Source organism: Thalassophryne amazonica, chromosome 9 (genome assembly GCF_902500255.1).
Source record: "Thalassophryne amazonica chromosome 9, fThaAma1.1, whole genome shotgun sequence".
Classification (NCBI taxonomy): domain Eukaryota; kingdom Metazoa; phylum Chordata; class Actinopteri; order Batrachoidiformes; family Batrachoididae; genus Thalassophryne; species Thalassophryne amazonica.
The window spans coordinates 101,994,421-102,015,592 of NC_047111.1; the positions used below are offsets into that span (position 1 = coordinate 101,994,421).

The window sequence follows — 21,172 nt, forward strand, 5'->3', positions numbered from 1 at the left end:
TCTTCAGCTCTGCCACCTCCAGGTCTACCTCCTATCTTTTTGTTAGCACCGCCACCTCTAAACCGTACAATATAGATGGTCTCACTGCCATCTTGTAAACTTTCCCTTTCACTCTTGCAGATACCGTTTTTGCCACAAATCACACCTGCCACTTTTCTCTACCCATGCCACCCTACCTACTCTCTTCTTCACTCTCTCTACCACACTCTCCATTGCTTTAGATTAGACAACTGACTCCAAGTATTTCAACTCATTTACCTTCGCCACCTCCAACTATTAGAACCAAACTTTCCCACAATGCTTCTCTCATTCACACATGTACTCTGTCTTTCTTCTACTGACTTTCATTCCCCTTCTCTCCTCAGCATATCCTCATCCCTCCAGGCTCATCTCAAGCTCCTCTCTGCTCTCACCATCAATAGTATAGTCTGAAGATAGCAACAATTTGGATATTGTTTAGGTGATGACATAATGCAGTGCAGATCTTTACCCTGAGGTGGAGATTTGCCAGTTTATGGCTTCTTGTTGAGGAACCCAAGCATCTGTAGAAGACCAAGGGTATGCCAGTGTTGTAACTAGCCATAGCAGGCATATGTTACTTTCAAGAGGTGAGGCTGGGCTGGTTGTGTGCCTGGGTGTGTGCCATCCAGGACCCAACGTGGTTCCTTGGTGTGGTGGATACTGTGATGCACAGCACCAGTGCATGCTCCCTGGCTTGACTTGACTCATCTATAGTTAATAAAGAGGAGCTGTTAACCAATTTAACATGACTTACGACATATACATGCATGACTAGTCTGCATGATTGTTGCAGACTACTCACTGGCCATTATTGTCGTCCTCATCTGATATGCTGACAATTTGTGTAGAAAGAGAAGCAACAGCCTTTGGACCGGCATGTTCAAAGACAACGGGTGCTGTTGTAAACATGAAAATATAGATTCTAACTAACTATCTCTGTTTCAGCTAAAATTACAGTTAGAATTTAAAAAATAAATAAACTCATCTGATGAATGAAATATGAATTAATGGAATACAAACTAAAAATATACGTTAAAATGTTGTCTTTCTGCTGCTCCCAGGTTCTCGGAGTTGCATAGTGGATTCAGTACAGAGCAGTATTGGGATTGAGCACATGATTTACGTGGGCTACTCTACCTGATGCAAATACAGTTGTACATAAAGAAACACACAGGGCCTCTGATCTTTCCAGGCACTCTTGCAGCTAAGCACTGATGAGGACCGATTCTGCTTCACTTCTGAGATCTAATGGAATCAGGTGTACGCAGAGTGGCAGGGCTCCCACAAAATATATGTTAAAATATGACCCAAAATTCAGTTTCTAGTCAGTGAGCGGACCTGTGACGATTGCTACATCAGAGGATTTGGTTTGTTTTGCTTTATCTTAAGGGATGAATATGCAAACACTTTTTCCAGTATTTTTTTGTTTTGTTTTTAATATAACAATAGTGTAAACTCTTTTAATATGGGTCGGGATAATTTAGATTATATATATATATATATCATTGATACCTTTCAAGCAAAATGTACAGTATATGGTGGTTACGGTGAAATGCTTCTCTGAAGATGAGATTTCCACCTTGTACCAAACACAATAGAATTGCAGGCTGACTATACATATGTACGTTATTTGCAATAAGATGGATTGATCCGCAGTCCGAGCAAAAAGGCTACAGCTGCTGTCCTCAAAAGAGATATGATTTGGATTATCAGAAATGACAGGCTATATGAGAAAACAGTCATATCCGCGAAAATTATACGTCGGTGTTGCAGGAAAAAAAAAAAAAGTTTATTGCAGGCAGACTGTCGGCGGCGCAGCTCCTTGATGTTGTTTGGTTGAGCGTGTGAGGATTTTATGCAACAATCACAGACCTCCCACAACACTGCAACAGAATTAAAGTCAGTAATTTATCTCTTTCACATTTCTTTTGTTGGTAAGTCCTTTATCAGTATTGCCAGAGCATACCGAGGTTCTCACCAGTGGTTAAAAAAAAGACTGCGTGACATCAACAAAATGCAAAATTTAGCACGTAGGCGATAAAACAGGAGAAATCGTATCTCATCTAAATCACTTTTTCTGTTCACATACTTGGAAAATGAATTCTGATCTCGCCAAAGAATCTGCAGACATCTGTGACATTACATCAAACAGGATTCTAATTAATTCATGTGTGCGAATGTTTACCGGCGAGGCAGCAATGCGTCTCTTATGATCTCGTAGCTCAGATCAAGTGTCTTTTCACATATGCAGTTTTTTAGCTCAGTCGATAAACGGAAGGAACTCTGATCATATTCCCATTTTCATCTTTAAAAAAATAACACCACCAACAAAAAAAACACTCCATTATTCCCTGCTTCTCGTGGGCTCTGGAGAAGTTGTCCTCCGTCTTTCATGTGCACCTCAATTTTTCTTTTGAACTCGCTCCCTTTCTGGCTCTTTGGGATAACAAGATTTATGTGACGAAAAATGGCCAATATCCAAATGAAAAAGGCATGAAACAGATAGGGCCATTATTAAAATTGATCAGGGTAATCATAAGACAAATCTGACAGGCTAATCACGGTTTGTTTTCACACACAAGACAAAGAGAGAAAGACAGACACTGCAGACTATTATTCTTCCCCAGCAGATGGATATTTGCAAATGACTTGGTAATTATTCCATCCTGGCTTGAAGGATGGCACTACTGATCACATGTCTGTTTTGCACAGTAATTCTGCCACAAGATTAATCATTTAAAATGATAAAAGTCATTTTACCTCCCAGAGGATTTTTTTTTTTTTTTTTTTTTTTTTGAATGCTTCCTGCAGACTGGTTTCCACAATGAGTGTTTTTTGCACCAAGAAACTAGGATCCACTTTAGTTCTGGGACCATTTTACAAATCTTTCAGTTCCATCCAGATGAGGTGTCTAGTACCATGACACAGGTATTGTGATGGGAATTGAACCCAGCTCTACACACACACACACACACACATCGGTAGCCCAACTCTTTATTCCACTGGGCTACCTGCTCTTAAGTCCTATATAGACCCTGAGGTCCATTTCTGCTTGTTCATCTTCAACTCACCTTCTCCTGGAGCTGTCCTCTCATGACCTACAGGGGTCAATGAAGAATTACACAGGGGTCAAAATTTAAAAGTGCATTATCTGTCATGCTTAGTTTCATATAACGGGGTAACATATGTCATAGAATCCAATGGACATCAACCTTTTTTGACCTTTACTTTGGAGACCAAACATTCAACACGGACAAAACTATTCCATTTATTAATCCTGGTAGCACAACCAATAATTTACATCACTTTATTGCCAAACCTGGCACAACTTTAACTTTTGACCCCTGTACAAACTGAAATAGACCTTTGTCATCATTTTTGCTGTTTTTACCCCATAACTCCAAAACACTTAGTCAAGGATATTCTAAACTATACATTTTTGGAATCATGATTTGACAAATAATATGGTATATCTTTCAATATGATTGGAACACTTTAAATTTTGTCCCCTGTATAATTTTTCATTGACCCTTGTAGGTCATTAGAGGTCAGCTCCAGGATGCCTCCACATCCAAAAATAAGTATTAGTTTATTTAGAATATGTGTGCCAAATTTCATGCTTTTGTCACAAAAATGCACAATCATTTTGTCTATCCGCTGCACTACACCGTGAGAAAAATAGACAAATGTATGCGATTTTGTCGTGTGGTACGTTTCTCTGAGAATAATCCAGTGTGTAGGTGCCTCAGTGTTGAGGACCTCAGTAACTGGAAAAGGCAAAGGGGGTGCACATGTTTCACCTGGCTGCAGCAGATAGATGGCTGCTTTCTGAAGGGGAAGGGGGAGAATAGTGGTCTGCCTGGATGGTCGTCAGTTAGCACCCTGTTTGGATCTGTAGTGTGGTGGATGTGGCAACCCGTCTTTCCAGCCCATGCTGCCATTTATATTATATCTCAAAATGTAATGGATTGCTTTGAGGCAATGCCAGATCTGCTTTAGTGAAATTCATTTATATTTATAGAAATTAAACATACATGTTCTCCCAGTGGGCTTCATTTTTGTCCACAACATACAACTCCTTAAATCCCTGGAATTTTTTTTTGTAGAAAGAGGAGAACTCCATGCGTAGATTTATTGTCCACCATTATGGACAAACTATCAATTAGAGAAATAAAACATGATCACAAAGTGTGGTCACAAATCAGAGGGACTCGTAAGAGAAGACCCGTGTGACCTAACACTGGACAACCCCCTAGAGGTTTGGAGACACAAAGTGAAGTATGGTGAGGGTGACAGGGCAAATAAGGAGTGGAAGAAAACAGTTTTGTAGGGAAAAAAAGGTCATGTTAATAGTGTGAACGCATTAAATCCACAGAGGTACTGATCAAGATTCCACCCCCACACCCTTATCTTGGTCCAAGTAATTTAATATTGAGTATCGACCAATACCCAGTCCAAATCTGACACTTATTTTTCTAGATAATACACTTGTACAGGCAGTGGTGGGCACAGCTAACCAAAAAGTTAGCTTCAATAGCAGCTAATCAGCTAACTGAAAAGTTATCTTTTATAAATCTAAACCAGTAACCCACCAAAAAAATGTATTGGAAGCTACAGCTAACCGATAACTCAGTATTGTTTCCAGTACACACTCAGCTACTAACAAGCTGATTTTTGAGTTTCAACACCATGATCACTTCTGATAGAATCAAAGGCGATCACAAACCCAAACAATGAGTCAACGCTTCTGCCTTTGTGCACCCTGCCCACTGCTGGAGGCTCCTGTTTAGGGTTGGGTATCGAGAACTGGTTCTTTTCGGGTATCGTTAAGTAATTATTCAATCCACCGACATCAGTAGTCTTTTTGCTTAACAATTCCCTTATCGGTCCTTCAGAGCGGCCATTGTTTTTGGGGGTGTTTGTCGGTAAAATGATCATGTCTCTACGTTGATTACAGAACCCCTGCAGGGTTCAGATTGCATTTGAGAGCATTTTTGTGCGAGTGGTGTTGGGGGGGGCTAATTACAGCTTTTTTTTTGTTTTTCAACACTTTCATCCCTGTGAGTCACTTTTGTGCAGATTAAAGTCACTAACTGAGACTCCTGTCTTGTTGCGAGAAAGAAACAAGAATCATCCTCCGTTCTGTTCACACAGCTCCAAACACTGCACGGCTCGCTGGCGAGTCAAGTTAGAATGATAGAGTCCAGTCGGAATTAATAAATTCAAAGTGAAATGTTTAAATCAATTGACACCTCTTTACAAATATTGTAATACAAACAAACTGCAATCGATCAAAATGTTTTTTCCTCCCAAAATTAGACGTCCTGTGCTGACGTGCAGCAGCCGGCTGAGCTCAGCTCACAGGTTATGGAGAGACATTCATGCCAAAATGTCTGAAAGGAAATGCTTTTGACAAAAACTACAGATTTTATTTATTGTTATTTATTTCCAGAGATCAAGGATCCAGTGACCAATTTCATATGTATTTATTTTAAGACTCAATAAAATGTTGACATAGAAAACCTGTAAAGCCTACTTTTAGTACACAGAAAATTCACAAGAGGTATCGATAAGGGAATCGATAAGGAATCAGATCGATAAGCAGAATTGATAATGGCATCGGTATCGATAAAATCTTATCAATACCCGTCCCTTATCTATACCCAAGCATAGGTTTACTACTTATTATACAGCAATAAAGCAGCTGAGTACAATTCTATCCCTGTAGAAGAGGCCTGATAACTAGGCTGCCACAAAAAAAACAAGCCATTACCCTTAATGGCATATAGCAGTCCCACGGTGAGGCAGAGGTCTTGAAGAGGAAAGCAAGTTTGACTTATGGTTTTGATTTCTAAATCAAATTAATCCGGATAGAATAACTCCATTAATGTCAACTCTGTCATTTGTACAAAGTTAAAATATAACACATATCTTTTAATTTTAAATAATGCACTAATTCTGAAGTTTTGTAACATTAACACAGATACCCAAACTCAGCATCTGGGTGCCAGTAGATGGCAGTATTCTATGCATTATGACCCCGGTTATATCAGACGGTTGTCTAATCACAACTTAAAAAACAGACTTTTGCTTTTTGCAAATGCCTTTTTTTTTACAAATGACAAAAAAGGCATATTTTATAAAAGCACATTTATTTGTAAACACCAACACACACCAAACCCTCTGAATAGTTGAAGGCCACACTAAGGTCCCAACAACAGAAATATAATGAAATTCAAACAAATAATCACTTAAATCTGGAAATGAATAGCAAATACCACTCCCAAATACACAATGTTTCTCTGTGGTAAAACGCGCCGAGAGCCGCAGAGTTTCACTCCAGCACAGAAGTAAACTGGCAGTGACGTGGCCGCGATCAAATCAATATAAGCTGTCTGAAATTCAGTTTGCGTTTATTAAATTCCACACAGATTAAACGTAACAGATGTGGATAATTTGGAATATTTGTTTTAGCAAGTTTGGCCATTAGATGGCAGTGTTCATAGCATTATTCGCCCTATTGAGATATCCCATAATCCTTTGTGCGCCAAAGAGTTGTTGCAAATTTTCAGGGTCTCATGCATGCAGCCTCTTATTAATGTGATGAAAAGCAAAAAAATTTACATTTTGGTTGTATAATGCTAATTTACAATTATCATGTGGATTCTCTATGCTGTTTCAACCCTAGCAACTCTGTGGCGTGCAAAGGAGTATGGGATATCTGACAGTAGATGGCAGTGTTCATAGCAGTATGAATACCAACACATTTGCTAGAAGTGCTGAATTCACTTAAAAATAATTTTCAGTTTCAAATTACTATTTCTTTACAAATGAAAAAAAATACATATTTAAAAATACACATTCCAAGTTGCTTCTTAATTTGTTTTAACAAAATATAAAAGTTAAAAAGAAACATGTTTTAAATAGGGCTTTTACCAATTCCACTCCTGTCCAATTAGTGGTGGTAATGCACCCACAGGTTGCCAACCACCAAAAAACTCTGGTGAAGAAGAAAAAAGATATTTAGTTGAAAAACACAATACTGAACAAACAAAAATCTACTGGGTACGGGAACTGCAAGAAGTGACATGAGCTGTGAAAAGTGACATGATAATGAATGATTTAATGCCAGAGGAGAGTTAGAAGTTAACCGGGAAAGTTGGCAGTAATTGGTGTGCTTTGAACCGGCAGTTGTGACTGTACATTGAGGCCGTGGGACTGGACTCATAGATGCAGCAGCAGCCATTAAAAACCAGGCTTGGTGCAAGTAAAGCACAGTCTAGATAAAATGCTTCTGAGACATGCCGTGACTCCACTGGTGAGCTCGCAAGTACTGAATAAAGTGGCGATCAGCTCCATTCACTTCTGAACTAGGCTGTGGAGGGATCGAGGTGAGACTCCTACTAATAAAGAAAAATACCTCGATCTGACCCAGTACTGATGTGTGGAATTAGACCGGCACATCCCTAATTTAAGCAATTTAAACATCGGTATCATCAAGACACTCCCATGATTTTGTAGTTGAGCTAGATTTTGATTTTTAGTTCTTGTGATATTTCCTCAGGAATTCCAAATGTTGAATTTCAAAATTATGATTTTTTAGCCTAAAATTCAACAACCTTTTTTGTATAAACTGGCTGTCCAAACCAAGTTACATTGATAACACAAATTCTATTGGTATGTAGCCACGTTAATTATCCCATAGGGTTACTGTTTTGGTTTAATCCATTCCAAAATGTTCCATTTGTACATGGCATGTATGATAACTGCGCTAAAACCCATTGTAGAGGGTGCAACATCGAGGTGTAAGTGGTTGGGAATCGGACTTCTGAGCCAAAGATCCTAGATTTGAATCCTGATCATGTTAAGCATTTTCATTTTTCTGCTTCAAGTGTAAAATGCATAGATGACAATAATTATAACCACAGGGCAGCACGGTGGATTAATGGTTAGCATTGTTGCCTCATAGCAAGAAGGTCAGGGGATCACTTACCACCTGGGCCCTTTCTATGTGGAGTTTGCATGTTCTCCCCGTATCTGCGTGGGTTTCCAGCTTCCTTCCACTTCCAAAGACATGCAGGTTAGCTGGATTGATGACTCAAAATTGATCGTGGGCATGTGTTATGCTTTGTAGTGCATACAAAAGACTAGCATTATGATGCTCCCTCCCAAGTATTCTAGGTAACGTAGTTTACAGGAACACCCAATGACACATGCGACAGACTGGCATCCTGTCCAGGGTGTACCCTGCCTCACACCCTGTGACTACTGGGGTAGGCTCCAGCCCCTTGTGACGCTTGATTGGAGTAAGCAGATATAGAGAATTAATGAATTATAACCATTGGTAATTACAAATAATTGTGGAACCAGAGAAAGTGTTGAGGTTCATGACATCAAAATGTTATTTTGGCGCTATACACCTACATTAAACAAAGTAAAGGTATGTAGCTTCATAATCACACGACTTAGATTGCCTAATTGCTATGTATGAATAGTACAAATAGAATTTTCGTATTCGCAATGCAGCTTTTTTTTTTTTTTTTGTAAAGTATCGATCTTTCCTGCCACTGAAGTTGTTAAAGGTCTAGCTTGTATGGATACTGGGAATTAAGGGGTGATCAAAAAAACAAGCTACTTTTAATTTAATTTGATGTACTGAGTCTCTGAATTTGTAAATTCAACTCAACCCAACTCAAACTATATTTATAGAGCACATTTAAAACAACCGAGGTTGACCAAAGTGCTGTACACATTAAAACAATATACTCAAAATGCAGCAATTACAATAAATAGTACTAAAATACATAGCACAGTGCTATAAATAGAATTTCATAAATTCATTAAAATGTAATTAAAAGTGAAATAAAATTAAAATAAAATTTTTGCCATAAGTCCTATTAAACTTGATTAAAAGCCAGAGAAAAGAGATGAGTTTTTAGGGAAGATTTAAAAACATCGATCGATCCCACAGAACGGATGTGCCAGGGCAGGTTGTTCCAGAGCCTAGGGGCCGCAACCGCAAAGTCTCTATCACCTTTAGTTTTTAGCCTCATTTTTGGGGTGACCAGTAGCAGTTGATTTGCAGATCTCAGTGCTCTGTCAGTGGCATAGACATGAAGGAGCTCAGCCAAGTACTGGGGGCTACTGCTCTCCTCCACAGCATGTCTTTTTCCTGGTTCTCTCCCTCAGCCCCAACCAGTCCCAGCAGAAGACTGCCCCTCCCTGAGCCTGGTTCTGCTGGAGGTTTCTTCCTGTTAAAAGGGAGTTTTTCCTTCCCACTGTAGCCATGTGCTTGCTCACAGGGGGTCGTTTTGACCGTTGGGGTTTTACATAATTATTGTATGGCCTTGCCTTACAATATAAAGCGCCTTGGGGCAACTGTTTGTTGTGATTTGGCGCTATATATATAAAAAAAAAAATTTAATTGAATAGGCCATTAAGAGCTTTAAAAACAAATAAGATTTTTTTATAATCTATTCTAAAAGCAACCGGAAGCCAGTACAGTGAAGCTAAGACAGGGGATATATGGTCGCACTTGTCTTTGCCAGTAAGGAGATGAGCAGCTGCATTTTGTACCAGCTGCAGTTGGTGCAAGAGTGACTGGTCCAGGCCAAAATAGAGCAAGTTACAGTAATCCAGTCTTGTGTAATAAAAGCATGGATTACAGTCTCGAAATCTTTGCATGATAGGTACCCTTTTACTTTTGATAAAATCCTTAAATGAAAAAAGCTGTTTTTCACAGGTATTTCAGCTTGTCATAAAATATTACACCACGATTTCTCACTGATGACTGGATGTTTGGTGTAAGAGGGCCCAAAAAGCCAGCAGGAAAATCAGATGGACCACTTCCAAATATTCTAATTTCACTCTTGTTTTCATTTAAATTCATAAAATTTGCAGTCAACCAGGACTTAACATAGTTTAGACAAAGTAATGACTGTACAGAGTCAGTGGATTTTGATGATAAAGGCAGATAAATCTGAACATCATTGGCATAACAATGAAAAGAAAGATTATATTTTCTAAAAATTTACCCCAATGGCAACATATACAGCAGGAAAAGAATCGGCCCGAGAATGGAGCCTTGGGGGACCCAAGTGACGAGAGGGGCTGTGGACGAAGTAAATTCGCCTAGCTGCACAGAAAGCTCAGGTCAGTCAAATATGACAAATAGAAACATGTTAACAGGTGGTATTTGAAATGTTAATGTTGGAATGTCCACTGGGTGGCGTTGTTACATTTATTGCACATTAAATCATTGAACTCTGGAAATGCAATTTCAGTTTCACTTGTGATATCATGCCCTAACGACAGCATGGCTGTGTATTTTTCACTATGTTTAATTAAACACAAGCTTCTACAAGCAGTATCATTCATCTGCCAGATTGAAGTCTTGTGATGATTTTATGCTATCTCAATAAATATGACAAGAATGTTTCAAAAGAAATGGACAGCACATGGTGTGTACTGAATGTGAAAGCAGGCAGATATGTGCAAATTATGGCTATAATTTTGAGTTTTATGGTAAAAGCACCAAATTTTGCACAGACATCGTTTTATATATAATTAAAAAAATCATGCCAACCTTTTATTTATTTATTGAAAAATCAATGTAATTATTGTTGGAATGGATTCAGCATGAAAGAAAACATAGAAAACAACACTTCATTCCAACCACAATTACATCGATTTAAACTAAAAATTAAAAAAAAAACTGAGCTTGGCATAAAACACAAAATCATTTCACACATCTGCCTTGCGATGTTGGTGAACAGGTAATTGGCCTCCACGTCGTCCCTGTTTCGGCTAGTTCTCCTTAAAATAGTGTCTAATTTTGTTCTGAACACTGTTCAAAGAGGGTCACAGTCTTGATCACTTGCAGTATTAAAAAGAATTAAATGTGAAATGACCTCAGCTGCAAATATATTTAATTATTAGTCATACACGACCAATTGTGCAAGTCACTTTATTGTATTTGTACCTATGAGCAGGTTCAGCGATGTGTTCGGTGACTTAATGACACAGCAGTCACCCCTCGTATCGCACTGTGTGGACGTGGTGCTGAACGCACAGTGTGCCTGCTGGTGTCGCATCTGTAATGATGCAGAACTCCACAGAAAGTACAGACAGCTGCAGTCTGCTGCTCTGTCCTCACATCATGATTCACTTTTACCTGTGTTCCATTTTATTAAACGTATCACCGCTTAGAGATAACCAGCAGGACTCCTTTTCTTTTATGATTCATGTTGTTTGTTTTTTTCCCCTGTACATATTCAAAAAGAAATTAGGTGATTGTGAGACTGACTTCACCTCATAATGAACCTAATAATAGAAATGCCATCTGGTCACCGTGGCGCAGAGTTCAGCCTGCACCGAGGAGCAGAGTGTGCTTACATCATTAAGAGGAACACCAGTTTTTAATGTCAAATAATAATATTAAGGGTGTAACAATAAAATCAGCTCACGGTCTGGTTTGACACACTGATCATGTGGTCCATAGTGCACATGTACTGTACTCTTGATGTTTTTATCAATTAAAGTGACTTAATATTGCAGTTTATTTCTCATCTTTACTGGGTTTTTTTATGTGATAGTTGTACCACAATTTGGGTGGTTCTAATTCTTAATTGATTCTAGTACAACTATAATCTATAATCAAACCAAATATCCTAAAGTAACATGAATTCATTAACTTTAATTTTGCATATCAAGACAAAAAATGTCGTTTACTTTTCTGATTTATATCATGTAATATTTTTTCCTTTTCTTCATTAAAGACAAGATAATCACAACATCTATGGATTTTTTAAATTATCATCCGTTAGTAAGCTGCAATGAGGTGAACTTGAACTGTGTCTGCATGTACAGTAGTGTTCAGAATAATAGTAGTGTTATGTGACTAAAAAGATTAATCCAGGTTTTGAGTATATTTCTTATTGTTACATGGGAAACAAGGTACCAGTAGATTCAGTAGATTCTCACAAACCCAACAAGACCAAGTATTCATGATATGCACACTCTTAAGGCTATGAAATTGGGCTATTAGTAAAAAAAAAAGTAGAAAAGGGGGTGTTCACAATAATAGTAGCATCTGCTGCTGACGCTACAAAACTATTATGTTCAAACTGCTTTTTTAGCAATCCTGTGAATCACTAAACTAGTATTTAGTTGTATAACCACAGTTTTTCATGATTTCTTCACATCTGTGAGGCATTAATTTTGTTGGTTTGGAACCAAGATTTTGCTGGTTTACTAGTGTGCTTGGGGTCATTGTCTTGTTGAAACACCCATTTCAAGGGCATGTCCTCTTCAGCATAAGGCAACATGACCTCTTCAAGTATTTTGACGTATCCAAACTGATCCATGATACCTGGTATGCAATATATAGGCCCAACACCATAGTAGGAGAAACATGCCCATATCATGATGCTTGCACCACCATGCTTCACTGTCTTCTCTGTGAACTGTGGCTTGAATTCAGAGTTTGGGGGTCATCCCACAAACTGTCTGCGGCCCTTGGACCCAAAAAGAACAATTTTACTCTCATCAGTCCACAAAATATTCCTCCATTTCTCTTTAGGCCAGTTGATGTGTTCTTTGGCAAATTGTAACCTCTTCTGCACGTCTTTTATTTAACAGAGGGACTTTGCATGGGATTCTTGCAAATAAATTAGCTTCACACAGACGTCTTCTAACTGTCACAGCACTTACAGGTAACTCCAGACTGTCTTTGATCATCCTGGAACTGATCAATGGGTGAGCCTTTGCCATTCTGGTTATTCTTCTATCCATTTTGATGGTGGTTTTCCATTTTCTTCCACGCATCTCTGTTTTTTTTTGTCCATTTTAAAGCACTGGAGATCATTGTAGATGAACAGCCTATACTTTTTTGCACCTGCGTATAGGTTTTTCCCTCTCCAATCAACTTTTTAATCAAACTATGCTGTTCTTCTGAACAATGTCTTGAACGTCCCATTTTCCCCAGGCTTTTAAAGAGAAAAGCATGTTCAGAAGGTGCTGGCTTCATCCTTAAATAGGGGAGACCTGATTCACACCTGTTTGTTCCATAAAATTGATGAACTCACTGACTGAATACCACACTACTATTATTGTGAACACCCCCTCTTCTACTTTTTTTACTAATAGCCTAATTTCATAGCCTTAAGAGTGTGCATATCATGAATGCTTGGTCTTGTTGGATTTGTGAGAATCTACTGAATCTCCTGGTACCTTGTTTCCCATGTAACAATAAGAAATATACTCAAAACCTGGGTTAATCTTTTTAGTCACATAGCACTACTATTATTCTGAACACTACTGTAAATGTCAATTCAAACGTGGACAACCACCTCTGCCAACCAACTAATGAGGGTAGAGGTTAAGCAATTAACCTTAACTATTTATGTATAGTAGATTTTACAAAAATCAAAAACTAGGCTTTGGGTTAAAGGAAAATAAAACACTGATACAGCTGGGAAGATAGACAGTGCTATAAACTAACGATTGATGCGTATAAATGACAATAAGGAGCCCTTACAACTAGGGATTGGTATCAATAAGATTTTAATCGACAGATACCATTATCGATTCCCTTATCGATACCTCTTGTTAATTTTTTTTGTGTACTAAAAGTAGGCTTTGCAGTTTTTCTATGTCTGCGGGTCAAAGAGCTTTTTCTTATGGTGCACCTGCTCTGTGGAATGGTCTTCCTGCGACCGTGAGGCAGTCGGAATCCATGGACATTTTTAAGTCAAGACTTAAAGCCTATTTTTATTGTCTTTCTTATGAATAGTTTTTTTTTTTTAATTTATCTGTTTTATTCTTTGACTTCTGTTTTTAATTATGTATTTGAATTTTTCATTTTTATTTATTTATTTTAATTTTTTATGTTGACCTGTTCTATGTGAGGCACCTTGACATGGCTTTTGTTGTGATTTGGTGCTTTATAAGCCGATTGAATTGAAACTGAACAACATTTTTACTGAGTCTTAAAGTAAATAAATATGAAATTGGTCACTGGATCCTTAAACGTTGGACATAATAAACTCTACATGGTGGATCCTTGATCTCTGGACATAAATAAAAATAAACAAAATCTGTAGTTTTGGTCAAAAGCATTTCCTTTCAGATGTTATTGGCATGAATGTCTTTCCATACATCTGAGCTGAGCTCTTGCAGCTGTGCTATGCTGCACGTCAGGATGTAATTTATAAAGAATGCAGGACGTCTCATTTTGGGAGGAAAAAAAAACATTTTAGTCAATTGTAGTTTCTTGTCTGTATTACACGTTTGTAAGAAGTGTCATTTTATTCAAAGCGGCGATTCGTTTTGAAGTTATTAATTGTGATCGGACTCTGTCTCGGCAGAGAGCCATGCGGCATTTGGAGCTGTGCCAACAGAACGGAGGACGATTCTCCTTTCTTGACTACGAGACAAGAGTCCTAGTTAGTGACTTTAATACACACAAAAGTGACTCACGATATTTTAATGGCTTTGAGAGGGGTTAAGAAGCAGACTTGCTGTTTCTGAAGAGCAGCGAATCAAAGAACCAACGAGTTAGTGGATCGAAGCATTGCTTCACTGGTTCATGCTTCAAAGTGGTGTTGCGCTGCAGGAACAGATGATTACAGACCTGCTGCAGGGTCTGTAATCATTGTAGAGGAATGATAATTTTCCCAACAAACACCCCCAAAAACAGTAACTGCTCTGAAGGACAGATAAGGGAATTGTTAAGCAAAAAGGCTATTGACATCAGTGGATCGAATCATTTCTTAATGACACTCGAAAAGAACCGGTTCTCGATACCCAACCCTACTTACAACTGAAATATCTGTCTCCAAAAGTCAGAATTCATCCATCATCGATAATTTCATAAATGCAGCCATTGATCACTTGTGGAATACTGTAACGTAGCATGAGCACAGAAAGCTACACATGGCGAACACATGCTGATGTAAATACCGTAATTACCGGACTATAAGCGGCTACTTTTTTCCACACGCTTAGAACATTGCAGCTTAAACAATGATGTGGCTAATTTTATGGATTTTTACAGGTTTTCCCATAAGATGAAATATGTCAATTGATGCTGTCCATTAATTGGCAGAAAGCTGTGGTTCTAATGTGGCGTAAATTCACACACACAATATCTATAAATTCTTACCTGTTAGTTGTAGTGGATTCATCAACATGTCCTGCAGAAAATGACTTCTGAAAACAATTAAATCCTTGTCCTGGATGAAGAAAAGTCCCTCTGTCTTTGTGTTACAGTTGCGCCTCCCATTACATCAGCTAACAGAGCCTTTTCTCTCTCTCCCTCTCCCCATCCCCACCATTTCTCTGTCTTTGCGCTACAAGTTGAAAATGTCACAGCGCCTTAATGTCTCATTTACCACAGACACCAGACGATCCTGGCTGCACAATGACATTATCACAAAGAAATTAACAAAAAGGTAAAATTACTGGTACTCAGTTGTGTGTGTGGAGCGGATCAAATCAAATCAATTTTATTTATATAGCGCCAAATCACAACAAACAGTTGCCCCACTGTCACTATCATCATGCAAAAATGCTCTGACAAAATATATTCCACCACACTGCAGCAACTCAAAATCTTTCCAAGTTTATCTGGTTTGTAATTGAAATGCCAAATGTCAATCAATTTTCAATCAATTTTATTTATATAGCGCCAAATCACAACAAACAATTGCCCCAAGGTGCTTTATATTGTAAGGCAAGGCCATACAATAATTACGTAAAAACCCCAATGGTCAAAACGACCCCCTGTGAGCAAGCACTTGGCGACAGTGGGAAGGAAAAACTCCCTTTTAACAGGAAGAAACCTCCAGCAGAACCAGGCTCAGGGAGGGGCAGTCTTCTGCTGGGACTGGTTGGGGCTGAGGGAGAGAACCAGGAAAAAGACATGCTGTGGAGGGGAGCAGAGATCAATCACTAATGATTAAATGCAGAGTGGTGCATACAGAGCAAAAAGAGAAAGAAACACTCAGTGCATCATGGGAACCCCCCAGCAGTCTAAGTCTATAGCAGCATAACTAAGGGATGGTTCAGGGTCACCTGATCCAGCCCTAACTATAAGCTTTAGCAAAAAGGAAAGTTTTAAGCCTAATCTTAAGAATAGAGAGGGTGTCTGTCTCCCTGATCTGAATTGGGAGCTGGTTCCACAGGAGAGGAGCCTGAAAGCTGAAGGCTCTGCCTCCCATTCTACTCTTACAAACCCTAGGAACTACAAGTAAGCCTGCAGTCTGAGAGCGAAGCGCTCTATTGGGGTGATATGGTACTATGAGGTCCCTAAGATAAGATGGGACCTGATTATTCAAAACCTTATAAGTAAGAAGAAGAATTTTAAATTCTATTCTAGAATTAACAGGAAGCCAATGAAGAGAGGCCAATATGGGTGAGATATGCTCTCTCCTAGTCCCTGTTAGTACTCTAGCTGCAGCATTTTGAATTAACTGAAGGCTTTTCAGGGAACCTTTAGGACAACCTGATAATAATGAATTACAATAGTCCAGCCTAGAGGAAATAAATGCATGAATTAGTTTTTCAGCATCACTCAGACAAGACCTTTCTAATTTTAGAGATATTGCGCAAATGCAAAAAAGCAGTCCTACATATTTGTTTAATATGCGCATTGAATGACATATCCTGATCAAAAATGACTCCAAGATTTCTCACAGTATTACTAGAGGTCAGGGTAATGCCATCCAGAGTAAGGATCTGGTTAGACACCATGTTTCTAAGATTTGTGGGGCCAAGTACAATAACTTCAGTTTTATCTGAGTTTAAAAGCAGGAAATTAGAGGTCATCCATGTCTTTATGTCTGTAAGACAATCCTGCAGTTCAGGATCAGACACTGCGACACACCATGTGTGCGCTGGATGACGTGTGCATCAGAAAAACAGCATTTACAGTACATATTTAATTAAAAGTTAGAAAATCTTTTTGTCTAACTGTACAGAGGTCTCAAACTCGTTCCACAAAGGGCCGAGAGGGTGCAGGCTTTCTTCGCAACCACCCACTTCACCAGGTGATTTCACTGATTAAAAGTGTTGAAAGTGATGTATTTTAGTATAATAGTGAAGGCCCATAAATACAGCTGAAGGTTCCCCAATTAATCCCTAAATAAAGTAACATTCATTCAGAAATGTTTACACATTTCAAGGATGTAACTGTACTTTCTCCTTTGGAGTTGCCACAACAGATCATCCATAATCTTAATCTCACCTTGTGGCCTGCATCTTCCTCTGTCACACCAACCACCTGCATGTTCCCCCTGACTATATCCCTCCTTCTTGGCCTCCTTCTTGTTTGACTTGGCGGATCCATCCTCAGCATCCTTCTCCTGATATGTCCTACATCCCTCCTGTGCACATGTCCACACCATCAGTCTCACGTCTCTCCTACCTGCACTGTTTCTCTAATATTCACATTCCTAATGCTGTCCATCTTCATCACTCATAATGAAAACTAGAATCTCAATTCTGCCAAATCCACCTCTACCTCCAGTATTTTTATCAGTCCACCACCTCCATGCAATCGGACATAGTCATAACATTTTTAGAATTTGTATGTCAAGATGATGCAAATTAGTTTTTAATGTGGACCCTACTCTACCCTGCCCAGTAGTCATTAAACATGGAAAGGACTGACAACATCAGTATACAAATGAGAGCCAACCAGGAACCATTCTGCACTTTGACTTACTACATGTGTATTGGCATATTGTTACTGTTGCATTGGGAGATTTGTTCGGTATTCTTATGGACACGAGTTGATTTATTAAAATTGTCATACTATAACAAACAGTGATGGACAGGTAGTCTGTCCAGGGTGTACCGTGCTTACAACTTAGTACAGGCTATAGTGCCCTCTGCAACCTCTGTCAGCATAATTGGGGGAAAAATGGATGAACACAACAAGAAGAAATAAACTTATGCAATAATTTTGTTGATCCCAGTTTAAAACCTGTCTCCTCCTTGGCCTGGGTAGATGTATGTATGGTCACGTTTTCCTGGTCCAGTTTGGTCAAAAAAAAAATACAAAGTTGTTCAATACAACTGGCTACACTGACATGCTGTAGCCACTAAATGGAAGTAAAATCAGCTGGTGTGTGTCGAGCTAACTGATGGCACAGTCTGAGTTGTTACTAATCTTTGTTGCTTTTCTGATCATGTTCATCACCTATGAAAAAAAAACCACAATGTAATCAGAATTGTAATGAAATAAAGTATACAAGTATGCAGGTTTTACAATTAAATTTATTTCTACAGTTAGAAATTACCCATCCATTTTTCATTCTGGTTCAGTCTAGTGATTGCGGTTAGGGTTAGTGTTACCATAAAATAATTTCAGGTCCCACACGATCTCTCTGTAACTGTAAATAAACAATTAAGTTTTTGTCTTGATTATGTAATGCTGTTAAATGTTGGCCCACGAGGCAAAGCAGGATAGATTGTTACACCCCTAAACAATATTGTTTATTAACGCTGGTGGAACCTGTAATCGTAGGCAGGATGGTCTTATAAATTGTGAAGCGGCGAGCTGGAGAGACAGCGTAGCACTGACTCCAGTGACGACCTGAGACCAGTTGTTCCATTATTTCTGTGCAGATAGAAAACAGTCAGCACCTGTCATATCACTGCTGGAAATCCCCCAAGATCACATTTCCTCTCTTTCTGGCCTGTTTCAAACATGCATGAAGCTAAAAGAAAAAGAACATCTTTATTTCCTCGCTCTCAAAGCCCTGCTGTTAAAAAAAAAAACGAGAATGCGTGCGGAGAAAACCTATTCGGGCTGCTTCTTAAAGGCTTAATTTGGATTGTTTTCTAACCTGAGGCCTTTTGTATTACTTGACACCAGCAGTTTTAGTGCGTTATGGCCAGCGCTTGCCTCAAGGTTAGACAAGCTGCCTCACAGTGGTTAATTAAACATAATTACGTTACGTTTAGTGAGATTCTATGATGTTTTGTGTAGCAGAGTAGAGCTATTTGCAATATTATGGCTCATTTAGCTAAGAAAGCCCTAATAAGCTCTCAGTTTGTTCCATATTGTCCCATTGTTAACTGGACTCTTATCTTCTATTGTAACATCGGACGGAAAATTGTTTGCCAGCTCTGTTGCTGTAATACAATGTACTGTGAAAGGTGTAACTCTATGAATGTTTTAATCTCCAAAAATGATGCACACTTCTTATTTCAGTAATACATGTTTATTATTTTTGTCACTGTAATTTACCACTCATGTAATGTATGTGTATGTCTTAAGTCCTAATTAGGACCTGAGGCACATTCTCGCATTCCATACTGTGGGGAGGTGATAGTCTAGTGATTAAGCATTGGGCTTGAGACCAGAGGATCCTTGGTTCAAACCCCAGCCTGACCGGAAAATCACTAAGGGCCCTTGGGCAAGGTCCTTAATCCCCTAGTTACTCCCAGTGTGTAGTGAACGCCTTGCATGGCAGCACACTGACATTGGTGTGTGAGTGTGTCTGTGTGAATGTGAGGCATAATTGTAAAGCGTTTTGAGTAGGGATGGGTATCGAGAACCGGTTCCTTTCGGGTATCATTAAGAAATGATTCGATCCACCGACATCAATAAGCTTTGTGCTTAATGATTCTGTTATCGGTCCTTCAGAGTGGCCGTTGTTTTGGCGGGTGTTGTCAGGAAAATGATAATTTCTCTACGTTGATTACAGACCCTGCAGCGGGTCTTTAATCAACTTTTCTGCAGCACAGCTTTGCTTTGAACCTTGAACCAATCGAAGCGTGGTTTGCAGATTGAAGCAATGCTTCGGTCCATTGCTTTGTTTATTTCTTTCTTTCGCTTAATTTTCCCCCGCTAAAACCCTAAAGAGCATACGTCTGAGTATTATTTACCTTTTCTATGTTAAACCGACCTGTTATGGTCTTCTGAAACAGTTGATAGATGTATTTTATAACTTAAAAACAGGAGCGATGCTAACATGTTAGCATGTCTATGGCATTTTCAATTAAAAGTTAGCATTTAGCAATTGCAGCTCTCATCACGTTCGGGTGCATTCATTTTCAAATTGTAATATTTCTTAAATTTATTTTTGCTTATATATTAATAATCTAATGATTATTTTATACAATTTTAAAGAGACAAAAAGAACCTGAATAGAAACACAACAGAAAATATATAATAGCAACTAACATAAATAAATAAATACATACAGAAATAAGTGTTTCCTGTGAACACCGAGTGACTCTCACACCTCCATTTCATCCCTGTCTTATTTAAGTTTAATGACAGTTTGTTTTGGTCAAACCATATGTTCAGTTTAATTTCTTCAGTGATTTCCTCCAGAACTATCTGCCAAACTAGAAAACTGCTGCATCCTTGTAAGAGCAGAATACTACTGGAATGAATTTGAATAAGGAAAGTTGTTTTTTTTTTTTCACTAAATGGATGCTGCACTCACTCCAGTTTATTGTCTGGAATAGTCCCAGATTGCATTTCAGAGCTTCTAGAATTCAAACATTTTTGTGCAGGTGGTGTTGGGGGGTAATTTTGGGTTTCAGCTTTTTGTTTTTCACCACTTTCATCCCTGAATATGAGTTGTGATTCACTTTTGTACAGATTAAAGTTACTAACTGGGACTCCTGTCTCGTTGCGAGAAAGAAACGAGAATCATCCTCCGTTCTGTTCACACAGCTCCAAATGTTGCGCGGCTCTCTGACAAGTCAAGATAGAACAATAGAATTCAGTCTGAATTAATAACTTCAAAGCAAAACACAGTTTTGTTTATTTTTATTTATGTCCAGAGATCAAGGATACAGTGACTAATTTCATATTTATTTACTTTAAGACTCAATGAAATACATAGAAAACCTGTAAAGCCTACTTTTAGTACAAAATTCACAAGGTATCGATAAGGAATCGGATCGATAAGCAGAATCGATAGTGGCATCGATATCGATAAAACCTTATCAATACCCATCCCTAGTTTTGAGCATCAGATGCAGATGGAAAAGCGCTATATAAATGCAGTCCATTTACCATACAGTGAAGTGATTGAGAGATCTGCAACTCCCCCTGGATGGGATGCTAGTCCATCGCAGGTTACTTCTCTCCCTCTGCTAGTCCACTGCAGGTTACTTTTCCAAGCAA

The 21,172-nt window shown here is 38.6% G+C and overlaps 1 long non-coding RNA gene across 1 annotated transcript; it reads left to right on the forward strand.

Annotated features, from left to right (window-relative positions):
- Nucleotides 1–820: 820 nt before the first annotated feature.
- LOC117516625 lies at nucleotides 821–2,073 on the forward strand. The gene is made up of 2 exons (XR_004562493.1): nucleotides 821–865; nucleotides 1,554–2,073. It is a non-coding gene; the product is annotated as an uncharacterized LOC117516625 (long non-coding RNA).
- The last annotated feature ends 19,099 nt before the right edge of the window (nucleotides 2,074–21,172 follow it).